At 44.5% G+C, this 22,670-nt stretch overlaps 1 long non-coding RNA gene across 1 annotated transcript; it reads left to right on the top strand.

The window, feature by feature from the left end:
• Positions 1 to 2,732: 2,732 nt before the first annotated feature.
• LOC134480010 (uncharacterized) lies at positions 2,733 to 21,340 on the top strand. Its single transcript, XR_010054111.1, has 2 exons — positions 2,733 to 19,672; positions 21,089 to 21,340. It is a non-coding gene; the product is annotated as an uncharacterized LOC134480010 (long non-coding RNA).
• The last annotated feature ends 1,330 nt before the right edge of the window (positions 21,341 to 22,670 follow it).

Genomic DNA, 22,670 nt, shown 5'->3' with positions numbered 1-22,670 from the left:
TCCAGATGAATTTGCAAATTATTCTGTCTAGCTCTTTGAAGAATTGGATTGGTATTTTGATGGGGATTGCATTGAATCTGTAGATCGCTTTTGGTAAAATGGCCATTTTTACTATATTAATCCTGCCAATCCATGAGCATGGGAGATCTTTCCATCTTCTGAGGTCTTCTTCAATTTCTTTCTTCAGAGTCTTGAAGTTCTTATTGTACAAATCTTTTACTTGCTTGGTTAAAGTCACACCGAGGTACTTTATATTATTTGGGTCTATTATGAAGGGTGTCATTTCCCTAATTTCTTTCTCGGCTTGTTTTTCTTTTGTGTAGAGGAAGGCTAGTGATTTATTTGAGTTAATTGTATACACAGCCACTTGGCTGAAGTTGTTTATCAGCTTTAGTAGTTCTCTGGTGGAACTTTTGGGATCACTTAAATATACTATCATATCATCTGCAAATAGTGATATTTTGACTTCTTCTTTTCCGATCTGTATCCCCTTGACCTCCTTTTGTTGTCTGATTGCTCTGGCTAGAACTTCAAGAACTATATTGAATAAGTAGGGAGAGAGTGGGCAGCCTTGTCTAGTCCCTGATTTTAGTGGGATTGCTTCAAGTTTCTCTCCATTTAGTTTAATGTTAGCAACTGGTTTGCTGTGTATAGCTTTTACTATGTTTAGGTATGGGCCTTGAATTCCAATTCTTTCCAGGACTTTTATCATGAAGGGGTGTTTAATTTTGTCAAATGCTTTCTCAGCACCTAATGAAATGATCATGTGGTTTTGTTCTTTCAGTTTGTTTATATAATGGATCACGCTAATGGTTTTCCGTATATTAAACCATCCCTGCATGCCTGGGATGAAGCCTACTTGATCATGGTGGATGATTGTTTTGATGTACTCTTGGATTCGGTTTGCCAGAATTTTATTGAGTATTTTTGCGTCGATATTCATAAGGGAAATTGGTCTGAAGTTCTCTTTCTTTGTTGGGTCTTTGTGTGGTTTAGGTATAAGAGTAATTGTGGCTTCATAGAAGGAATTCGGCAGTGCTCCATCTGTTTCAATCTTGTGGAATAGTTTGGATAATATTGGTATGAGGTCTTCTATGAAGGTCTGATAGAATTCTGTACTAAACCCGTCTGGACCTGGGCTCTTTTTGGTTGGGAGACCTTTAATGACTGCTTCTATTTCCTTAGGAGTTATGGGGTTGTTTAACTGGTTTATCTGTTCCTGATTTAACTTTGGTACCTGGTATCTGTCTAGGAAATTGTCCATTTCCTGCAGATTTTCAAGTTTTGTTGAATATAGGCTTTTATAGTAAGATTTGATGATTTTTTGAATTTCCTCTGAATCTGTTGTTATGTCTCCCCTTTCATTTCTGATTTTGTTAATTTGGACACACTCTCTGTGTCCTCTCGTTAGTCTGGCTAAGGGTTTATCTATCTTGTTGATATTCTCAAAGAACCAACTTTTGGTTCTGTTGATTCTTTCTATGGTCCTTTTTGTTTCTACTTGGTTGATTTCAGCTCTGAGTTTGATTATTTCCTGCCTTCTACTCCTCCTGGGTGTATTTGCTTCTTTTTGTTCTAGAGCTTTTAGGTGTGCTGTCAAGCTGCTGACATGTGCTCTTTCCTGTTTCTTTCTGCAGGCACTCAGCGCTATGAGTTTTCCTCTTAGCACAGCTTTCATTGTGTCCCATAAGTTTGGGTATGTTGTACCTTCATTTTCATTAAATTCTAAAAAGTCTTTAATTTCTTTCTTTATTTCTTCCTTGACCAGGTTATCATTGAGTAGAGCATTATTCAATTTCCACGTATATGTGGGCATTCTTCCCTTATTATTATTGAAGACCAATTTTAGGCCGTGGTGGTCTGATAGCACGCATGGGATTATTTCTATCTTTCTGTACCTGTTGAGGCCCATTTTTTGACCAATTATATGGTCAATTTTGGAGAAAGTACCATGAGGAGCTGAGAAGAAGATATATTCTTTTGCTTTAGGATAGAATGTTCTATAAATATCTGTTAAGTCCATTTGGCTCATGACTTCTCTTAGTCTGTCTACGTCTTTGTTTAATTTCTGTTTCTATGATCTGTCCATTGATGAGAGTGGGGTGTTGAAGTCTCCTCCTATTATTGTGTGAGGTGCAATGTGTGTTTTGAGCTTTAGTAAGGTTTCTTTTACGTATGTATGTGCCCTTGTATTTGGGGCATAGATATTTAGGATTGAGAGTTCATCTTGGTGGATTTTTCCTTTGATGAATATGAAGTGTCCTTCCTTATCTTTTTTGATGAATTTTAGTTGAAAATTGATTGTATTTGATATTAGAATGGCTACTCCAGCTTGCTTCTTCTGACCATTTGCTTGGAAAGTTGTTTTCCAGCCTTTCACTCTGAGGTAATGTCTGTCTTTGTCTCTGAGGTGTGTTTCCTGTAGGCAGCAGAATGTAGGGTCCTCGTTGCGTATCCAGTTTGTTAATCTATGCCTTTTTATTGGGGAGTTGAGGCCATTGATATTGAGAGATATTAAGGAATAGTGATTATTGCTTCCTGTTATAGTCATATTTGGATGTGAGGTTATGTTTGTGTGCTTTTCTTCTCTTTGTTTTGTTGCCAAGACGATTAGTTTCTTGCTTCTTCTAGGGTATAGCTTGCCTCCTTATGTTGGGCTTTACCATTTATTATCCTTTGTAGTGCTGGATTTGTAGAAAGATATTGTGTAAATTTGGTTTTGTCATGGAATATCTTGGTTTCTCCATCTATGTTAATTGAGAGTTTTGCAGGATACAGTAACCTGGGCTGGCATTTGTGTTCTCTTAGGGTCTGTATGACATCTGTCCAGGATCTTCTGGCTTTCATAGTTTCTGGCGAAAAGTCTGGTGTGTTTCTGATAGGTCTGCCTTTATATGTTACTTGACCTTTTCCCCTTACTGCTTTTAATATTCTTTCTTTATTTTGTGCGTTTGGTGTTTCGACTATTATGTGACGGGAAGTGTTTCTTTTCTGGTCCAATCTATTTGGAGTTTTGTAGGCTTCTTGTATGCTTATGGGTATCTCTTTCTTTAGGTTAGGGAAGTTTTCTTCTATGATTGTGTTGAAGATATTTCCTGGTCCTTTGAGCTGGGAGTCTTCACTCTCTTCTATACCTATTATCCTTAGGTTTGATCTTCTCATTGAGTCCTGGATTTCCTGTATGTTTTGGACCAGTAGCTTTTTCCGCTTTACATTATCTTTCACAGTTGAGTCGATGATTTCTATGGAATCTTCTGCTCCTGAGATTCTCTCTTCCATCTCTTGTATTCTGTTGGTGAAGCTCATATCTACAGCTCCTTGTCTCTTCTTTTGGTTTTCTATATCCAGGGTTGTTTCCATGTGTTCTTTCTTGATTGCTTCTATTTCCATTTTTAATTCCTTCAACTGTTTGATTGTGTTTTCCTGGAATTCTTTCAGGGATTTTTGTGACTCCTCTCTATGGGCTTCTACTTGTTTATTTATGTTTTCCTGGAATTCTTTCAGGGATTTTGGTGACTCCTCTCTATGGGCTTCTACTTGTTTATTTATGTTTCCCTGGAATTCTTTCAGGGATTTTTGTGACTCCTCTCTATGGGCTTCTACTTGTTTATTTATGTTTTCCTGGAATTCTTTCAGGGATTTTTGCGATTCCTCTCTGTAGGCTTCTACTTGTTCTCTAAGGGAGTTTTTCATGTCTTTCTTGAAGTCCTCCAGCATCATGATCAAATATGATTTTGAAACTAGATCTTGCTTTTCTGGTGTGTTTGGATATTCTGTGTTTGCTTTGGTGGGAGAATTGGGCTCCGATGATGCCATGTAGTCTTGGTTTCTGTTGCTTGGGTTCCTGCGCTTGCCTCTCACCATCAGATTATCTCTAGTGTTACTTTGTTCTGCTATTTCTGACAGTGGCTAGACTGTCCTATAAGCCTGTGTGTCAGCAGTGCTGTAGACCTGTTTTCCTGTTTTCTTTCAGCCAGTTATGGGGACAGAGTGCTCTGCTTTCGGGCGTGTAGTTTTTCCTCTCTACAGGTCTTCAGCTGTTCCTGTGGGCCTGTGTCTTGAGTTCACCAGTCAGGTGGCTTGGAGCAGAAAAGTTGGTCTTACCTGTGGTCCCGAGGCTCAAGTTTGCTTGTGGGGTGCTGCCTATGAGCTCTCCGTCGGGGCAGCAACCAGGAAGATCTGCGCCACCCTTTCCGGGAGCTTCTGTGCACCAGGGTTCCAGATGGCGTTTGGTGTTTTCCTCTGGTGTCAGAGATGTGTGCAGAGTGCAGTCTCTTCTGGTTTCCCAGGCGTGTCTGCCTCTCTGAAGGTTTAGCTCTCCCTCCCACGGGATTTGGGTGCAGAAAACTGTTTATCCGGTCGGTCCCTTCCGGTTCTGGCGGTGTCTCAGACACAGTGGATCTGCTGCTCCTGGACCCTCCTCTACAGGGACCCAGAGGCCGTATACAGTTTCCTCTTGGGCCAGGGATGTGAGCAGGGGTGGGCAGTGTTGGTGGTCTCTTCCACTCTGCAGCCTCAGGAGTGCTCACCTGACCACGCGGTGAGGTCTCTCTCTCTCCCACGGGGTTTGGGAGCAGAGAGCTGCTGCGGGCAGGGACTTCCCTCATCTTGAACTTTTAATCTTCCTTTCTCAGCCTTTCAAGGGTTGGAATTGTAAATGTGTGTCGCAACACTGAAAAGTCATTAAAAAATGACACATCATTTAGCTCTATAAACTTTCCTTGGATCACTGTTCTAACTTCCATTCAGTACAACATCTTTTCATTTCTTTGTCCTTAGCACTTCCTGTTTGAATTATGGATTATTTGTAGATGTTCGTTTTCCCATATCTTTCTGCTATCGATTTCCAATTTGATTCCACTGTTATTGAGGAATCCAGTGTGATTTTAATGAAAACTTTTTGAGGTTTGTCTTACAGCCCCAAACGTGGCCTACCTTATGGCTGATGCTCTGTAGGCAGGGGAGAGAACACGAGTTCTTCTCAGTGAGCGGAATGGTGCACAACTTCCAGTCAGGTCCTATTAGTTTATGATGGTATTGGACTGTTCTATATTCTTTCTTAGTTTTCTTTTCTTCAAGTCAGTATTTAGTTATTATTAGTTATTATTATAGCGAGTATGGGCATACCTCTGCCATGGCATGGGTGTGCTATGGTGCATATGAAAAGCTCAGAGACAATACTGAGGCGTTTATTCCCTTCTTCTACAATACGAGGCCAAATATCTATCTATCTATTTATCTATCTATCTATCTATCTATCTATCTATCTATCTATCTATCTATCATCTATCTATCATCTACCTATCTATCATCTATCTATCTATCTATCTATCTATCTATCTATCTATCTATCTATCTATCTATCTATCATCTACCTATCTATCATCTACCTATCTATCATCTATCTATCTATCTATCTATCTATCTATCTATCTATCTATCTATCCATCCATCCATTTACTTTTACATTAAGACCACAGTTTCCCCTCCCTCTTCTCCTCCCAGGCCCTGACCTGATCCACCTACTCCTCCTCTACTTTTCTTCAGAAAAGCGCAGGCCTCCTCCCATGGATATCAACCAGCCATGGCATATCATGTTGCAGTAAGACTGCGTTCCTCCTCTCCTCTTAAGGCTGGATGAGGCAATCCAGTAGGAGAAAAGAGTCCCTTCCTATGGGGCTGTCTGTGACTCAGTTGCAAGGTCCCTTTCGCACGGTCACATTGCATGCTCCAAGTAAGCTGATTCCAAGTTTCTAGGTGCTTCTCTTGTTTCTGCCTCCCATCCTGGCAGAGATTGTTGGGATTAGAGATTCGTGCCTCTGCCTGTTTAAGAATCTACTACAGTGGTCGTTTTTCCAATTTTGAATGAAATGTTAATAGATGCTTTTTCTTAAGCCTCAGCTTTTCCATTTTGAACACAGCTGTATTAAATATTTGCTCTATAGACATTAAAAAAAATCCTCCATACTGCGTTTTGTTCTCAATGTTTCCCAGATTCCTACCCTTACAATTATTTCCTGTTTGGAGACCTTCCATTAGCTCTTCTTTGGGATCTGTTGGTGACAAACTCTCAGTTCTCTTCATGTGACATCTTGGTCATCCTCCCCTCCTCCCAGAATGATGTTTCTGTTAGTTACAGAACTGGGAGTCATCAGTACATTTTCATTCAACACTTGAAAAATTATCCCTGCTGGGCAGTGCTGGCACGTGCCTTTAATCCTAGCACTTGGGAGGCAGAGGCAGGCAGATCTCCAAGTTAGAGGCTAGCCTCATCTACAGAGTTCCAGGACAGCCAGGGCTACACAGTGAAATCTTGTTTTGAAGAAATGAACAAGAAAAAGAAGAAGGGAAAAATGAAAAAAGGAGAAAGAGAAAAAGAAAAATGTTATCCTTCCTGGTGTCTGGTGAGAGAACACTGCCTTCACGTTCTCTCCCCTCCACAGAGTATTCCTTGCCTCCAGCAGGGCCTGCCCTGTGTGTAGTTGTCCTATATCATCCACGGTGTGGGTTGCTTTGCATTTATCCTTTAAAACTTGTTCAGGTCCTCAGGTCCATAGTTATGCCTTCTCTAAATTTGGGAAGTTTTAAGCCAATATTTCTTTCTTTCTTTTTTTTTTTTTCCGGAGCTGGGGACCGAACCCAGGGCCTTGTGCTTGCTAGGCAGGTGCTCTACCACTGAGCTAAATCCCCAACCCCAAGCCAATATTTCTTAAAGTCTCTTTCAGCTCTGCCCTCTTTCTCCTCTCCTTTCAAGACTCTGATAACACGTTAGGATTTGTTTGTTGTGTCACTGTTTCTCATATCCTCATTGTTAATTTTTATTACCATTTCTTTAAATTTACTGTTTTCTTCCTGATTCTTTGCATCTTTTGTTTTTAAACTTGCTTAGACATCCAGATTCCTTAGACATTCAGGAATGCGTATGAATTGCTCACTGAAGCATTTTAATGCTGATTACTTTGTCAGACACCTCAGGATACTGGTGTTCTTGTCTCTTATGCTTGGAGCCTGGAATGTGCCCCACAGGCTCATGGATTTGAATAGCCGATTGACAGCAGGTGGTGCTGTCTCAGGGGCTGGGTTGTGGGATCTTTGTGATGAGTGGTTATGCTCACTCCTGGTACAAGACAAAACTTGCAGCCTTTTGATTGGCTGAGATGGAAACAGGCTTCACTACTTGCTTTTACTGCAGTACCTTTTCCATTGTGATGGACCACACTCCTTGAAATCTTGAGCCGAAATAAGTCCTCCCTTCCTTAAGTTGCATCTGTTGAGTTTTTGTCACAGTGAGGGGGAAAGTCACTATTAGACCACCACTAGATACTGTCTGCCTCTCTCCAGTTTTCAGAAGATTGTAGTTCATATATAGAGTCTAGTGTGTTAGTTAAAATAGTTAACAGTTGTTTCATTCCTGAGAGGTTGAGGATTCAGTAGCTGCTTGGAACAGTCCTCAAGTGGCTGTCTCATATTGGAGAGGCCTACAACCGGTAGCTGCTCAGTCCACAGGCTTGGTGCCTCAGTAGTCCCCATCTGTCATGGGAAACCAGAAAGGTCTCTGAGGAGGGGCTGGTCCTCAGTCATAGAGCCTGGCAGTTCTGTTCCTATATCATTGAAGGAATATCTCCAGCAGCAACAGGGAAAGCTGAAGAGGCAAGACAGTAAGTAAGTCAAGCCACCCAAAATTAACCTTCCCATTGCTATGCTCTCCTAAAAGAGAATTCTGTGCTATGATCAGAAGGTGCCATGCATACTGTAGGGTCCTCCTGAATCAAGAAAGGCAATGCTTCAGGTGAGGCTCCCTACTCAGATGACTCTAATTTGTGGCAAGTTGACATTAAAATCAACCACCACACCTAGGATGTTTAGTTGAACTGAGTGGAAGGGATAGAAAAATGATGTCTATTCACACTCTGCATGAAGTACAAATTCAGCATTCTTCTTTTTGTTTTGCACATGTATGTGTGTGGTGTGTGTGTATATGTATTTGTTCATGTGTATTCATGTGCACGTGTGTGTACTTTTGTGTATTGAGGCTGGACATTGACATTGACTGTCTTCCTCAGTTATTTTTCATCATTTTTTCAAGACAGAATCTCTCACTGAATTTGGGGGGGAGGGGTTACTGATTCTGATAGATAAGCTGGCCAGAGAACTCTAGGGTCCCACCTACCTCTGTCCTCCCAGCATGAAGGTGTGCTTTTTACACAAGTACTAGTGATCCAAATTAAGATCTCTATGCATGGTAAACACTTTGCTGATGGACCCATCTCTCCAGTCCATCAGTATTCCTCCTGACCCCTCACAAAAATGATCATGATGATTTAAATTGTGCCTCAGATCCTGGAGAAGGACAGCTTTTATAGAATTTAAAATCATTGACTATTAAAAATAAAAAAGATTGTATTTAATATGTGTGAGTGTTTGTTTGCATGCCTGTATGTACACCATATGTATGCTTGGTACCATCAATGTCAGGATATGGCCCCAGATCCCTTGGGAATGGAGTTATAGATGATTATGAATAAACATGTGGGTGCTAGGAAGCAAACCCAGGTTCTTTGTAAGAACAACAAGTGCTCTTACCCACTGGGCCATCTCTCCAACCCCAAATTTAATTGCTATATTTTAGGTGTACATGTATTTAATATTTGCTATTAGGTATTCAGTAGCTCTAACTGAATATTGTAAGCTGCTTTCCAAATGTCATTTCATGCAGCCCTTACAATCACTCTTTATGTAGGTACAGTTTTTATCTGAGACTACACAGAACTGAAACTCAGGCTCAGAAAGTAAAGGCAAGGCTGAGCCTTGAGACCCTGAGACCAACTCTTGTTCTCTATAAACTGTCTCCAAGTACCTTCATGGGCCAATAGGATCCTAACAGGTACTGGTGATCATAATGCTTTTCTGCCTGGGAGACCTGACAGACTGCTGAAGTACTGAAGGGATTTGGCCAAAATCTTACTTGCTAATGGTATTGCCACCTTTGAGATTCTCACTGAATCAGGCCCGAATTGGGCCAGTTTCTTAGGGCCATCATTTCTAGTTTCCAAACCTAAATGAGTTCTCTCTCTCTCTCTCTCTCTCTCTCTCTCTCTTTCTCTTTTTTTGAGCTGAGGACTGAACCCAGGGCCTTGTGCTTGCTAGGCAAGTGCTCTACCACTGAGCTAAATCCCCAACTCCGAGTCATTTCTCTTAAAAAGGATCTATTCTACTCATCTTTTGCAGGACTTGGGGTTGATTAAAAGTCTGGGCCAGCTTATTCAAAGTAGACTTGAGTTTGTGATCTTGTGTGTATGTCTCTCTACTCCCAACCCCTCATTCCTGAGTTTGAACCCAGGCCTTGTGACCTGAATCTTGATTTTTTTCTTTCGAGAAAGAGTCTTATGTTGTCCAAGGCATCCTTGAACTCACTATGTAGCTGAGGGTGGTTTCGAACTTCTGATCCTTCTGTCTCTACTCCAGAGTGCTAGGATCTGCTAGCAGATCACACTGAGAACCCTGAGATTGTGTTACTTACTGGAAAAACCTGCTTTTAGTTGCAGCATGGCTCAGTCTTTGCACACACCTTTAATCCAAGAGCTTTCTGCTCGAATATTGTAGGCAGGATTAAATGAAGTCAACCATAGGTCAAGAGGCAGAGCAAGTAACCCATTGACAGGAAGTGAAATAGGATTATCAAGACAAAACCATAGAGAGTAAGAGGGAGTCGGGAGGATGGATAGAAAGATGCACAGGGAGCAGAAGGGGGGCATTCAGTATGAAGGAGGTTGTTTGAGCTGGTGTGAGAGGGACATTCCTTCTGGGATGGATTCCTCTGAGGAAGAGGGTGAGTTGACTGATTTCTCTGTCTCTGAGCTAGCAAGCTTTCACTCCAGCATCTGGCTCCAGAGTCTTCACTGGTAAAAATCAAACAATGGGGATTTTGTTAAACAACAAGGACTTATGGGCTTGCGTCTCTGTGTGTAGTTTTATGTGGTGCTGAGGATCTAACCCAGTGTGTTGTGTGTGCTAGGCAAGCGCTCTCCTAACCACATTACACCCTAGCCCTAGTCTGGGTCTTTAAGCAACAGATGAAGAAAATCTCCTCCCATCCAAGGAGCTCTGTGACCTTGCCCAGGAAGGCCTGTGAAAAGTAGTTTGCTATATGGATTCTGTGAAAGATAGTTTCCTCGTATGGATTCTTCAGCGCAGGAGCCCTGGTTTTAAAAACAAACACCAAACATTTGTCTTGGACCTTGACCAACTCCACCAATCTGATATTCTCTCTTAAGCACAGTTATGAGTCTAAAGTATGTGATAAAGGAGAAAAGGAGCAAACTTCAGACTTCACATCTTTGTCCTCGTAGGAAAGGAGATTCCATTTCTGAACCGGTTGTTTGTGAGGGGCTTGTCCCTTCTGAGGAAGTGACTGGGCTGAGGAGAATACTGAGGAACCATTTCTCTTTATGCCATACCTGAGGCCTGTAGAAGGACACAGGCAGGAAGTTGAATTGACAAATTCCCAGGAAAGTTAATCTCATGCAAACACACACACACACACACACACACACACACACACACACACACACACACACACACACAAGAGAAAGAGAGATATTTGAGGGAGTGCTATTTGTATACTTGTTCAAGTGAAGGAAAAGAGAATAAATTTGTTCTTCCTTAGCTCTTGATGGGTTGGGTGATACCCACTCACATGGGTGAAAGTATATCTATATTACTCAGTCTACTGACTCAATTTCTGACCTCTTCCAGAAACATTTTCACAGACACACCCAGGAATAACTTATTAGCCGTCTGGGCACCTCTTAGCCTAGTCTCCAGCATTTAAGATTCCCATCAAAGCCTTTATACTAGACATTTGTGAGTTCTTGGCATGATCAAAAGGCAACTTAATGTTTTCGTGTGTCTCATTGCCATTTAAGGTTATCTATGGGTGTAATGTTGCTGCCTTTTTTTTTTCTTTTCTTTTTTTCGGAGCTGGGGACTGAACCCAGGGCCTTGCGCTTCCTAGGCAAGCGCTCTACCAGTGAGCTAAATCCCCAACCCCCTATGTTGCTGCCTTGAAGGAAAGGAATACACTGTCAACACGTTAGGCTTCCCAGTGCCTTTATCTAAAAGCTTCGATGTCCAGAGACAGTTGCTCATCAAAATTCTGAGCTAGACTTAATGCTAATCATTCTTGATTATGGCAGGTAAGCCATTGGATGAATGTTCCAGCGCCATCAGGGACAGAGAGACAGAGAGAGAGGGAGAGGGGGAAGAGGGAGACAGAGAGGGAGAGGGAGAGGGAGGGGGGGAGGGAGAGAGGGAAGGGAACTAGAGGCAGAGATGGGGAGAGAACACAGAAGGGGCCTGAGTGACATCATGCTTCGTGTGCACAGACCACTCTCCTCCGTGGACATTGAGTTTTTCGATTCCCACTAGCCTCCTTTCTGTAAATCCCTTGAGCCAGAGGCTGTATTTTTAATGGACAAGAACCTGAAGAAAGGACACCTATATGATACTAAGTTTTTCTTGTTTTAAACATCCCATTCTTCTGATTGTGAATTTCAGAGCACAGATCCAGTCAGTGAAAAATCAAAACTACAAATAACCCGAGGCAAATCAGCACCATGAGGTGCTAAATGGAATCGGAAAATGTTATGTTTACAAACCACACTGTTTACGTTTGGCACATCGTTTTGGCCTGAGCATTGTGAATGATAGGCAGCCCACGCAGGCATGGTGCAGTGCCATTGGACATGCTATGTACTATAAGGCAATATTTGTTACAATTCTCTGCCTGTGTCCATATTCCCATGACTATAAATGGGTGCTTACTTTTAGCTGCAGGTCTCGGTAGTCCTCTTGTCCTCTTCGGTTTATACAGTCCTTTGACCTTAGGTGAACCTAAGCCCAGTCCTAATGCTTTCTTCTGGGATAATATTTAATACCTGGGGATTCTATGCATTCTTGTCTAATTTCCATCCACCTACCTCCCCAGGGCCATGTGTATCTTTCCTTTTGCACAAGTGAGTTCAGATGCCCTGTCTCTGTCTCCTAGTATTAAGAGCATCAGCAAAGGTTTTCTTAGAATGTATTGTGTGCACATGTGTGCATATATGTACATGTGTGTATGGTATGTGTGGGTATATGAGAGAGAGAGAGAGAGAGAGAGAGAGAGAGAGAGAGAGAGAGAGAGAGAGAGAGAGAGAGGTTGTGAATGTGGGCATGTGCGTCAGTGAGCCGATTCTGGCCTTCCACTTCGTTGGGTCAGAACCTTGCTTGTTTTTGCTGCCACCACCTCTTCATACTTCAGGCTGGCACGTAAATGAGCTTCGAAGCTAGCAAGCAGATGCTTGGACTGCGTTTGCTTCCTATCTCTCCTTAATGGTGTTGGGAGGGTCACTCGGCTTCTCCCTGGATTTGGGGATGGAATTCCCATTGGGAGTTGGCAGGGCTTGCACCTGACCCAGTGAGCTGTCTTCCACGCCCTTACTTTAGATTTCCAAGTCCTTTAGATTGGGTTTAGAGGGAACCTCCAGGGTTGGAGGCAGTGGTGATTGCAGAGGGGTACTGGCTTTTACTATGCAAGTTCTTTTGCTGAAACCTTAATTCTCGCATGTGGGTTTTCTTTTTCATTTTAGTTATAGGCCTTTTCAGTGCTGAACCCTGGCTAAATCTTCCCCTTATGCCTTCCAGGTGGAGGCTGGGTTTGGTTACCCCACTTTATCTTCTTTTGAGATCTGTTGTCGAAAGCTTTGAAGATCTGGCCACTAGCAACTGCCTTGGTCTTTAGTGGGGCTTTCTTACAGGTCAAGATTTGGCTTCAAATGGACCTTTGCCATGGAAACAAGTGGGCATGGCTGAGGTGGCCGAGAGCATGAAGGGAGAAGCCGGTGAGCAGCCTTGGTGGCACAGTTTGAAACCTGCAGCAGGACTCAGTGGCCAGTGGGCAGGACAGAGACTCTGGCAGAGCTTCGACAGAGAGGAATGGCAAGGTAGCTGGTGTCCAGGGAACTGAGAAGGAGGATGGCACTGGGAGGTGGAGGACAGGGTGCCAGAGAAGGCTCCCATCCAAGTTGTCGGATCCCCTGAAGTGCTTGGAAAAATCTACCTGGGATTCCCTCTGCATTTACTTTTCTTAATAAACACAGAGCTCTAATGGGGGTGAATTTCAGAATTTCAGAGGTCAAGAGGACAGGGACTGAGCCGGAATAGGTACAGTTTCTTTTTCCAGACTTTTTGTTCAAATGGCTGGATAAACCAGGGCTGGTTCCTTTGCTCCTAGCTCAGGACCTCTCTGCTGGTAAAAGCTGGCCACAGTCTGAGATGTGAGCAGGCCCAGGGAGGAGCTCTGTGCACCCTTTCTGACCTGGCCTGATGCCTGCATGCTGGCTCAGATGGGACACACACTTAGTTCTCGTGCTGGGGCAGTGGCCTCATCTCCTGCAGCCTTCACATGGCTCCAGCTGACAATTTATGGGTGTCCATTAACTCTGTTAAAATGCTCAGCTTTTAGGAAGATCTCTGCTCTGTGGTAGGGAAAGTTGTGACATTTGCGGGGACATGTGCTTAGACTTCTCCTGAGTACAGGGCAGGCTCCCGGAGGGACACGGGGGAAGTTCAGGCACCTTTCCATGTTTACCAACTGCAAACGTCCTCCCAGGAGGTCTTTCCCAAGCTAAGGTACCTCCTTAGCCTCTAGCGATTGCCTTACAGTGTGGCATAGTCTCTGGGATCTGCCTGGCCCTCTTGCCTCTTGTACCTGCCCTCCTATTCCGTTTCTGATGGAGGGAAGGACAGTTTATGATAAATCTAGACTAGCGGTTCTTAAACCTAAGAATATATGAAAACATTGCTGAGTCCCATCCTTAGAGTTTCTCATGGGGTGGGTACAGGGTCCTGTCTGCATTTTTAACAAGTCCCCAGGTGTTTGTGATGCTGGAGTTAGGAGCTACCTGTTGGCAAGTATGGTCTTGAGCAGTCTGGGACTGGGCATCTCTTTTGAAAGGTTAGAGATTACTCAAGCCGAAGCAGAGGATTGATTGACTTCAGGAATAGACCGAGGAGAGGTAGATTTGGGTGAGAAGTTTTTGAGAGCGTTTCTAAGTAGAGACTAAGTGACTCAGAGCACCAAATTCCAAGATATTCTGGATTATAGATCACTCAATATCCAGAGAGTGCCAGGGAGTAAATTATTACTCTTATTCAATTAAGTACAAATCAGCCCCAGCTCGGTTCAGGAAACCAGCAGCAGAATCGGACCCAAGAACATCATGGGTTGCTTCTGGGCAGATGGCTGTGCCTGCTGCGCTGTCTAGGTTTCCATGGACCAGTGTGCTCACTCAGTGAGCCTCATGAATGAGTCCATGTTGCTGATGTTGAAGCATCTGATATACAGATTGCCTATTGGAGAGGTTGGTGGACCCCAGCTCTCTTTTGGGGACACTTAGCTATTGAATATCTTCTCCCCACCACCACCTCCTCCTCCTAATCCTTAGAATGAACAGAAGGGCCACCTTTCCATTGCTACCTGTAGCAGAGGGCCAGGATTAAAGCTACTGACTGCTTCAGAAACCAGCCAGGGCCAAGAGCCTGAACTAGGCTCGAGACAGTGAGTCTGTCTACTACACAAGCAGTGGTCAGTGTGAGCACGGGTGAAAAAAAGAGCTGGCATTGTCTTGAAATGTGCTTGTCAAAGTAAAGGGTGCAGCTCTGTCTGGGGCTGAGGGAACAATGCAAGGATCTGCAGTATTGGTGCTCATGGGATGGAGAGTAGAGAAAATCTGGGCTGAGCCAGTAATCTTTCAGCAGAGCTGAAGGAGCAGGGCGGGCTTGGGCTTGGCTAGGGACAGTGAGTCAGATTGCTGACACCAGGAGAGAACATAGAAAGTTGTCCCTGAGAGAGATGGCCATCTTGAAAAGTGACACTCTGTTGCAAAATAAACTCTTGGAGGCTTGTTGGCCAGGTAACTGAGGAGGGCCATGTGAGGACACACTGTCCTTGTAGTAGCTGCCTCTGTCTTCCTTTGCTCTGTCTGATGCTTCTCTGCATTTATTCTTGCATGTCGGGGTCTGGTGGTAGAGTTTGTGGCTGGAAGGAAGCTGTATGGTGGGAGAGAATGATACTCAGTTCTGTGTATTTTGGGGGGAGGGTATAGCTGGACATTGCACAGCGAAATAGAACAAGCAGAGAATTTACATAGAAAAACCCTGTTGAATTGCCTAAGGTAGCTGTGACTTGGCAGAATTGGGATTTGGTTTCAGGAATCTGGACTCCATTTCTCCTACTCATTGATGTGCCTTGCCCGAGCTGCCCCAGGCTTCCTCAGAGTTCCCAGAGGGAGTGGGAGTAAGGGATGGTGCCATGCTTTTGTGTACAGCTCACCTACACCTATACTGCTGTTTATACAGGTGCGTCGCTGCATATGCCATCAAGGTTAATGAGAGAAGCAAACCCACTGTGAGTCATGGGATGAGAGATCCTTTAGCAATGAAACCTGTACAGGATGGCCAGAGTTGGGGAGTAGTCAACTGAAGAAGGAAAGTCACTGATGGAGCTTGGGGAAATGGGAGCTGGTGGGAATGTAGACAAGGGGCCAGACCTGTGAAGATGGCCGGGAGTCTGTGGATGGGTGAAAAAACACATCTTTACTGTGAAGATGGCCAGTACAGGGGGTGGTCCATACTCAGAAGAGATGGGTGAGGATGGGGATGGTGAGGACATGCTCAGAGGTACCTCTTGTGCGATGGTTTGTCTATGCTTGGCCCAGGGAGTGGCACTATTAGGAGGTGTGGCCCTGTTGGAGTAGGTGTGTCACTGTAGCTGTGGGCTATAAGACCCTCATCCCAGCTGCCTGGAAGTCAGTGTTCTGCTAGCAGCCTTCAGGTGAAGATGTAGAACTCTCAGCTCTACCTATGCTCTGCCTGTCTGGATGCCACCATGTTCCAGCCTTGATGATAATGGACTGAACCTCTGAACCTGTAATCCTGCCCCAATTAAATGTTGTCCTTTATAAGATTTGCATTGGTCATGATGTCTGTTTATAGCAGTAAAACCCTAACTAAGACACTCTTGTAAGCACATGGGATCATTTTGCTACCAACAGTGGTAGATATCCATGTCCTCTGCCTCATATCTGCTTTCTCCATTCCTAGGCAACTGACTAGAATCTACTCAGGGAAATAGTACCAGGAAAGCCACAGGGAAACTGTGAATGTCTAGATTGATGGTGTTTTCCTCTCCTACCTGTTTTAGTTTACTCATAAAACTCCCAGCCAAAGAGGAGAGGAGAGGAGAGGAGAGGAGAAGAGAGCAGAGGAGAGAGACCCTAAGAGTTCCAAAAAGTTCTCCAAAAGAACTCTATCTTTAACCCAAATTTACTGATTTTTCTTTTCAAAGCAAAGTTCCTATAGCTAACCCTGAAAAGCCATTGTCCTGAGCTCCACAGCAGGGGATCAATGCCCTGGTTCAGGCTGGTGTTATTATCAGTATCGCCTGGCAGTTTCAAGGGCCTGCCACTTTGAATGTCAAATTTCACCTAGTCACATGGCCTTCAGCTCCATACTGAACTTACAGTTGGAGGTATGAGGAGGAGGATGGGGAAACCGAGAGTCAGGGAACCAGGACTCCTAGGATTTCCCTGTGGCTCCTACCACCCTCCCTCTGTCATCCAGGGTGCCACAAATGAAGCAGTCATTGTTGGCTTGTTACACATTCCTGGGTCTGTTCTTCTGTAGGTTACACTAGTCCCCTGACCTTCTTTCTGTCAATTTTTGTTTCTCCTGGAGTCCCATTCATTGGCCCATAAGAGTTCTTGAGTTCTTGCTTCACTATCTTTACAGTTAATATACACACCCATGAGAAGAGATGTGATCTTCTCTCCCTAGGAGGTGATTGGACCTTAACAAAGGGAAAATCTTTCCTTTTTGTTCCATCCTGGTACCTAGTGCATGGGTCCCACCTGCAGTGATGTCTGATGACATCATGCAGAATGTTAGACACAGTCATCTTTCTACTAGCAAGATTGTGTGAGAAGACACATTTGAGAAGAGCTGAGAGCTTAGTACACTTTCATGTATTTCCCTGCAGCATTCTCAAGATTGCATATAGCTGGCCCTCTACCCATATTTCCCTAGGTGGAGTCAGGAGTCTGCAGAAATACAAAGGTGAGGAGACCCCGGGGCCTCAGAAAGTGGCAGCAACTGCATTTCAGCCGTAGGGACCTTGAGGTTAGAAGTATAAATGTGCCTGTTGGGCAAATGTTGGCTTTAGAAAAAGGACTGGTGGCCCAGTGGCATTCTTTGCCATTGATCTTTGCTTGCTATCCACAAGAGGCTCTCTTGTGACCAAGAACAACAAGCTGTGGCCTGCAGGGACATCATTTATGATCATGTGTGTGATGTATGGAATCGTGTAGAGAGGGGCAGAGGGAAAGGGAAGGAGTAAGACATGGCTAAGACACCATCTAGGTTGATGATTGCGGGACGATGGACACTGTAGGAGCATTGGGATTGAGCTGTCACAGTCTTCTACTCAACAAAAGCTCCCTAGACAAATGTATATCATAGAAAGGAAAGCCAGGAGGGAGGTGGAGAGCCTGCGGAATCTCTATTAGGCATGGTCAGATCTGGGATTCTAGACCTTCTCCTTCCTGCCTTGACCTAGAGGATAAACTAATATCTCGCCCCCTCTCTCCCTTCCTTTTCACACCTAACCCACAACCACAGTCTTACTCTGTCTCCTAGCTGTCATAAATATATATCCAGGCTGGTCTCAAACTCAACATCCTGTTTTCTTATCTCCAGCTCCTGATTGCTGGTATTATATGAGTGAGCTTTATACCGGGCACTGATGTCTTACAACTAGAAAAGGACTTTGAGTGAATGGGAGCTGACATTTAGCTTGGGTCTGAATCTCTCTCCTTTTTTTTCCTGAGATTATGCAGCCCGAAGGTGATACTCTTACTTTAGGCTCCTACACCTCTGTTCTGTTATAGTCAAAAAGTTTGCCCAATGGATCAGACAGAAGGCTCTGAGGACTCTGTGTGCTGTGTACTTGATAGTCTGCCTAGGGGTGGAGGGAGCAGATACCCTGAGAGGGGCTGCTGTGTATAGTAGAATTGGTGTATGAGGTATGGCTGTGTGAGTGTCTGTGTGGGGTCTGGGTGGGGAAGAGGCCACAGATGGGGTGTGCACATCCTATGTGTGGTCCTCCTGGCCTTGAAGCCCCCCAGGAGGCTCTGGTTTGGAGTCACTGGGCGTTGGAGGCTCTTGGGTTGCTTCCAGCAGGGATGGTTGGTGTTGAAGGGACCGTCTGATGGCTGTGGGAATGGCACCAGTCTGCCTGGTCTCTGAGGTGGCTGATTTCCTCTGTGTCTCTGGGAGTGGACGGTAGTGTCACAAATTGCGTGGGAAAAAAAGGCTGCCTGGGGCGGGGCCCAGGCCAGCAGGGGTGTAGACTGGGAGGGGCTGGAGAGGGAGGTGGATGGCTGAGTCTTTGGAGAATAAGGAGAAAAGGATTTGAAAGCCAGGATAAAGCATTCCCCTAGCACTTGGCTCTCTTCGTCTATTAAAATTAAAGCCAGGCCTCTCCTGGAACGTTCCATTTGAGATTCTTCTGGGAAATTCAAAAGATTGGGGAGGAGTGGGTGGTGAGTTGGGCTTTTCTGCCTCAGTTGATAGTGTATGTGCTGGGCTAGGCAACAGAGCAGTTTGGTATTTGTTTTAGTTTTGAGTACTCTCTGAGTTCTAGGCCTTGACTTAATGGATATGTAAAATAGTCACAGTCTGATGGAGAATGCAGATAAATAAACATGCTGATGGGATAACTCACGCTGGAGAATGTTAATTGTAAATATGCACGCACCGTTGATATACTTAGAGGGTGTGTGTGTGTGTGTGTGTGTGTGTGTGTGTGTGTGTGTGCATGCGTGCATGTGTATGCTGTTCCTTGGATTTCCACAAAGACAAATGTAGATCTACCTATTGATCTATCTATAAAAAAATGACTATTTCCCTACACAGACCAAGTCATGCATTGCTTAATAACTGGGATGTATTCTGAGAAGTAGTACGTTGTTAAGCAATTATGGTGTGATCTGAGTATCACAAATGCCTTTGTGATATGGATTCATTACTCCACAAGGCCTCCAGGCCATCGCAAGACACAAAAAACACAAGACCTATGAGACCGCAGATGGGATGCTTTACTCTGTTTTATAGCAAACTTGGATTAGTTTCTATAAAATGTAGTTACACCCCAAAGCAACAGGTTGAAAGCACAATCTAGTTACACACAAACTAACAGGTGATTGAATTATGCTCTCTGGGGCCTACACACGAGCAGTAGAATTGGTTTGTTGGCACTAACTTCACCACAGATATGTGAGTAATTGGTTTCCATATGCAATCACAATGGCCACAATGTTACTAGGCAACGGAGAAGCTGTGCTCCATTGCTGTCTTCTAGGACCACCACTGCATATGCCATTTGTCATTGAATGAGACCTTATTTGTAGTCCGTGACTCTTGTTCGCAAGCACTTTGAACTGTGGGTGAGCTCGAAGCACGTTGCCACTCTCCTTTTTTTCCAGATCAAATATTCCTTGCAGCAAGCAAGCAAATGGAGTGACTGGAACTCAGGCAGTCTTCCTTAAAGGTCTTCTCTTAATAACTCTCTGTAGAGGTGAGCCCAGAAAACAAGAGGAGGTTAGCGATAAGGGTATTTAACTTTGCTCCTGGGACCCAAGAGAGCCTCCCCAGAGGAAGAATCAAGTTGCAAAGACTAAAAGCTCCCAGGTTGGATTGCATCTGTGTGTGGGCGTACTGGGGTGCCGGTGTTCTGAGGGAGGATTCAGAACTGTCCATGGCGGGAGTGTGAAAGAGACAAGGCACCTCATTTTTGGCCAGTCAAGAGCAGGTCAATTTAGCCCAACTCTCTCATCTCACACCAAGGAAGGCAGGGTCAAGGCCCCAAACATGTGCACGGCTCTAATCAGCTGACTGTACTCCAGGCTCCAGGCTCTCCTCATGATGACAGCAGTGCAGATGTAGCCAGCACCAGGAGGGAGGGAGTCCACCAGGGAGAGGGAGGGGGGTTGGAGCCAGTTTATTTCCCAGCAGCGATACCACCCCAGCCATCAGCTCCTTGCCAGCAGGGTCAGCACAGGCATGGTGAGAGGGAGGTGGAGGAACTGTCTGCACTGTTGCTCAACCTCCGGCACGTGGAGCCCGATGGCCTGGGTCAGCTGTTATCTGGGTCTTGTTTAACATCCCTCCTCCTGTGAGCCCTGCTCTCTGGCCCATCTGTCCGGCTGATGAGAAGGTTTGCAGGCAAGGAATGCTGTTCTCCCAGGTCTAGCCATATTTCTCTAGCCAAACAGATGCGCAGAACAAATAAACAGGCCAGCAAGTCGTAGAGGGGTTGTGTTAGGCTTAGTTGAGACATGCTGTCCTTTTTGAAAGCTGTTGATGTGCTTAAAAGACACCAACATCTGGAGCCAGACCTTATCTGGCTGTATAATAAGGCCAAGACTCTTAGCCCATCCACAGTGATAGCTAAATGTTGTACTCTTTGTGGAGCTCCAAGATTGTTACCCACCACAGAGTTAACTGAGTCCTTCCTCCGGGATTTTGGACTCTTCAGTGTGAGTTCTTTCTAACTGCAGGTTAGACTGGGTGATAGAAGTCCCTCGAGCTGTGCTTTCCCTGAGTCTTGCGTTTTTTTGTTTTTGTTTTTTGTTTTTTTTTTTTTTTTTTGCATCTGTCCCATCTTTTTAGCAGGGGCAAGCTTTTGGATATCGTCCCAGGGACTCACTGCTGTTGGGAGGACCTAGGGGACTGTTCTACAATCAGAACATCACCATTTTGGGGTGGGCAAGGATTCAGGCTCAGCAATGGAACAGAGCTAAATTTGGGAAAACTACCTGTCTTTGGTAGGTCCTTGGATGAGCTCTTTAACATATTTGGTCTTGGACTTCCCTTTGGGAGAGTGAGAACAGCAAGCCCAAGGGCTCTTGGGGTTTTGTGATGATTCCCCCGGTCAATTCAACCTCTTGCTTCTCATTTCTTCCCTAGTCTGACCTCAAGTCTCTTCTTGCAGGGAAACCACACCCGGTTTGCCTGGACCTTTCCTGCTCTCTTTCCTCAGAAGCCTCCTCTTTCCCAGCCAACTTGACCATTCACCCAGCTTGCTGAGAATCTCTTATCAACCCAGGCACGTGGAGAATCTCTACCCCTCAGGCAAACCTGCAGACAAAGACTTGAAGAGCTTAGCTGGAACCCGCTTCCCCGACTCCATGCTCAGCTTTGTAGAGTGGCTGGCTTGCAACTGGTTCAGTAAATGTTACAACCACTCCTTTCCGATCCTTCGTGCTTCTGCCTAGGGCTGAAATGCTGTACGGAAGCCTCTGGTTGGCCATGCTCAGGCCAACACACCTTGTCTTGAGCTGCAGAGGAGGAAGGGAAGAGAAACTGCACTGTTTGTTTCTGACTTGAGACTCCTAGCATTCAGGGTATCTGGGGTTTCTTCCTCCACTAAACTGCTTGATTGCTGAGCAGCCCCAGTGGCTCATACAATCCTTGACTTGTCAGCCTGGCTGTTCTAGAGAGATTGTTACCCAAAGGTGCCCACCTTTTGCCTCCTAGAAGTTCCAAGGCCTGAGGACTAAGAACTTTTCTTGACTACTTTTAGAGAAGCCATCTTTAATTCTTCTGGTTTTATTTTATTTTAGGAGGAAGGAGGAATCAGGCTCTCATGCATCCCAGGTTGACAATGAAGTCACTATATAGTGAGAAGAAGTTCTGACCTTCTTCCTGCTACCTCCTGAGTGCTGGGATTACCAGCGTATACCATCACATCAAGTGTATTCGGTACTGGGGCTAGAACTCCAGGCTTCACCTATGCTAGCCAAACATTCTTCCAGCTAAGCCATGCCCCCAGATCATTATCTATAAAGCCATAATAGCTCTTAATCAATCCTTTCCTGAAAAATTGGCCACCATTTCTATGCATAAAAGTAACATAAATACCTATGATCAATGTTACTTCCTCTAAGCCATTTCTGTTGTTCTCTTCTTAGCCGGTATATTGTGCACAGAGGCTGTGAGTTGGTTTGGGGAAAGGGGGACACATGATGTGACCTTTTTAGCTTTTCCTCCCTTAGAAAATCACTTGTCATATTCTTTCAGTGATCAGGGCTCAGTGATATTCTGTTGGTTTGAATATGCTTGTCCCAGGGAATGGTGTGGCCTTGTTGGAGGAAGTGTGTCACTGTGGGGGTAGACTTAGAGACCCTCCTTCTAATCACGTGGGAGCCAGTCTTCTCTTGGCTTCTCCAGCACCATGTCTGCCAAGACACTGCCATGCTTCCTGTTTTGATGATAATGGACTAAACCCCTGAACCTGTAAGCCAGACCCAATTAAATATTATCCTTTATAAGAGTTGCCTTGGAACCAACAGATTGGGAAAAGATCTTTACCAATCCTACAACAGATAGAGGCCTTATATCCAAAATATACAAAGAACTCAAGAAGTTAGACCGCAGGGAAACAAATAACCCTATTAAAAAATGGGGTTCAGAGCTAAACAAAGAATTCACAGCTGAGGAATGCCAAATGGCTGAGAAACACCTAAAGAAATGTTCAACATCTTTAGTCATAAGGGAAATGCAAATCAAAACAA

Source organism: Rattus norvegicus, chromosome 8 (assembly GCF_036323735.1).
Source record: "Rattus norvegicus strain BN/NHsdMcwi chromosome 8, GRCr8, whole genome shotgun sequence".
NCBI lineage: Eukaryota > Metazoa > Chordata > Mammalia > Rodentia > Muridae > Rattus > Rattus norvegicus.
Note: the sequence above shows the minus strand (reverse complement) of the source record. Positions and strands in the feature narration are given on the sequence as shown.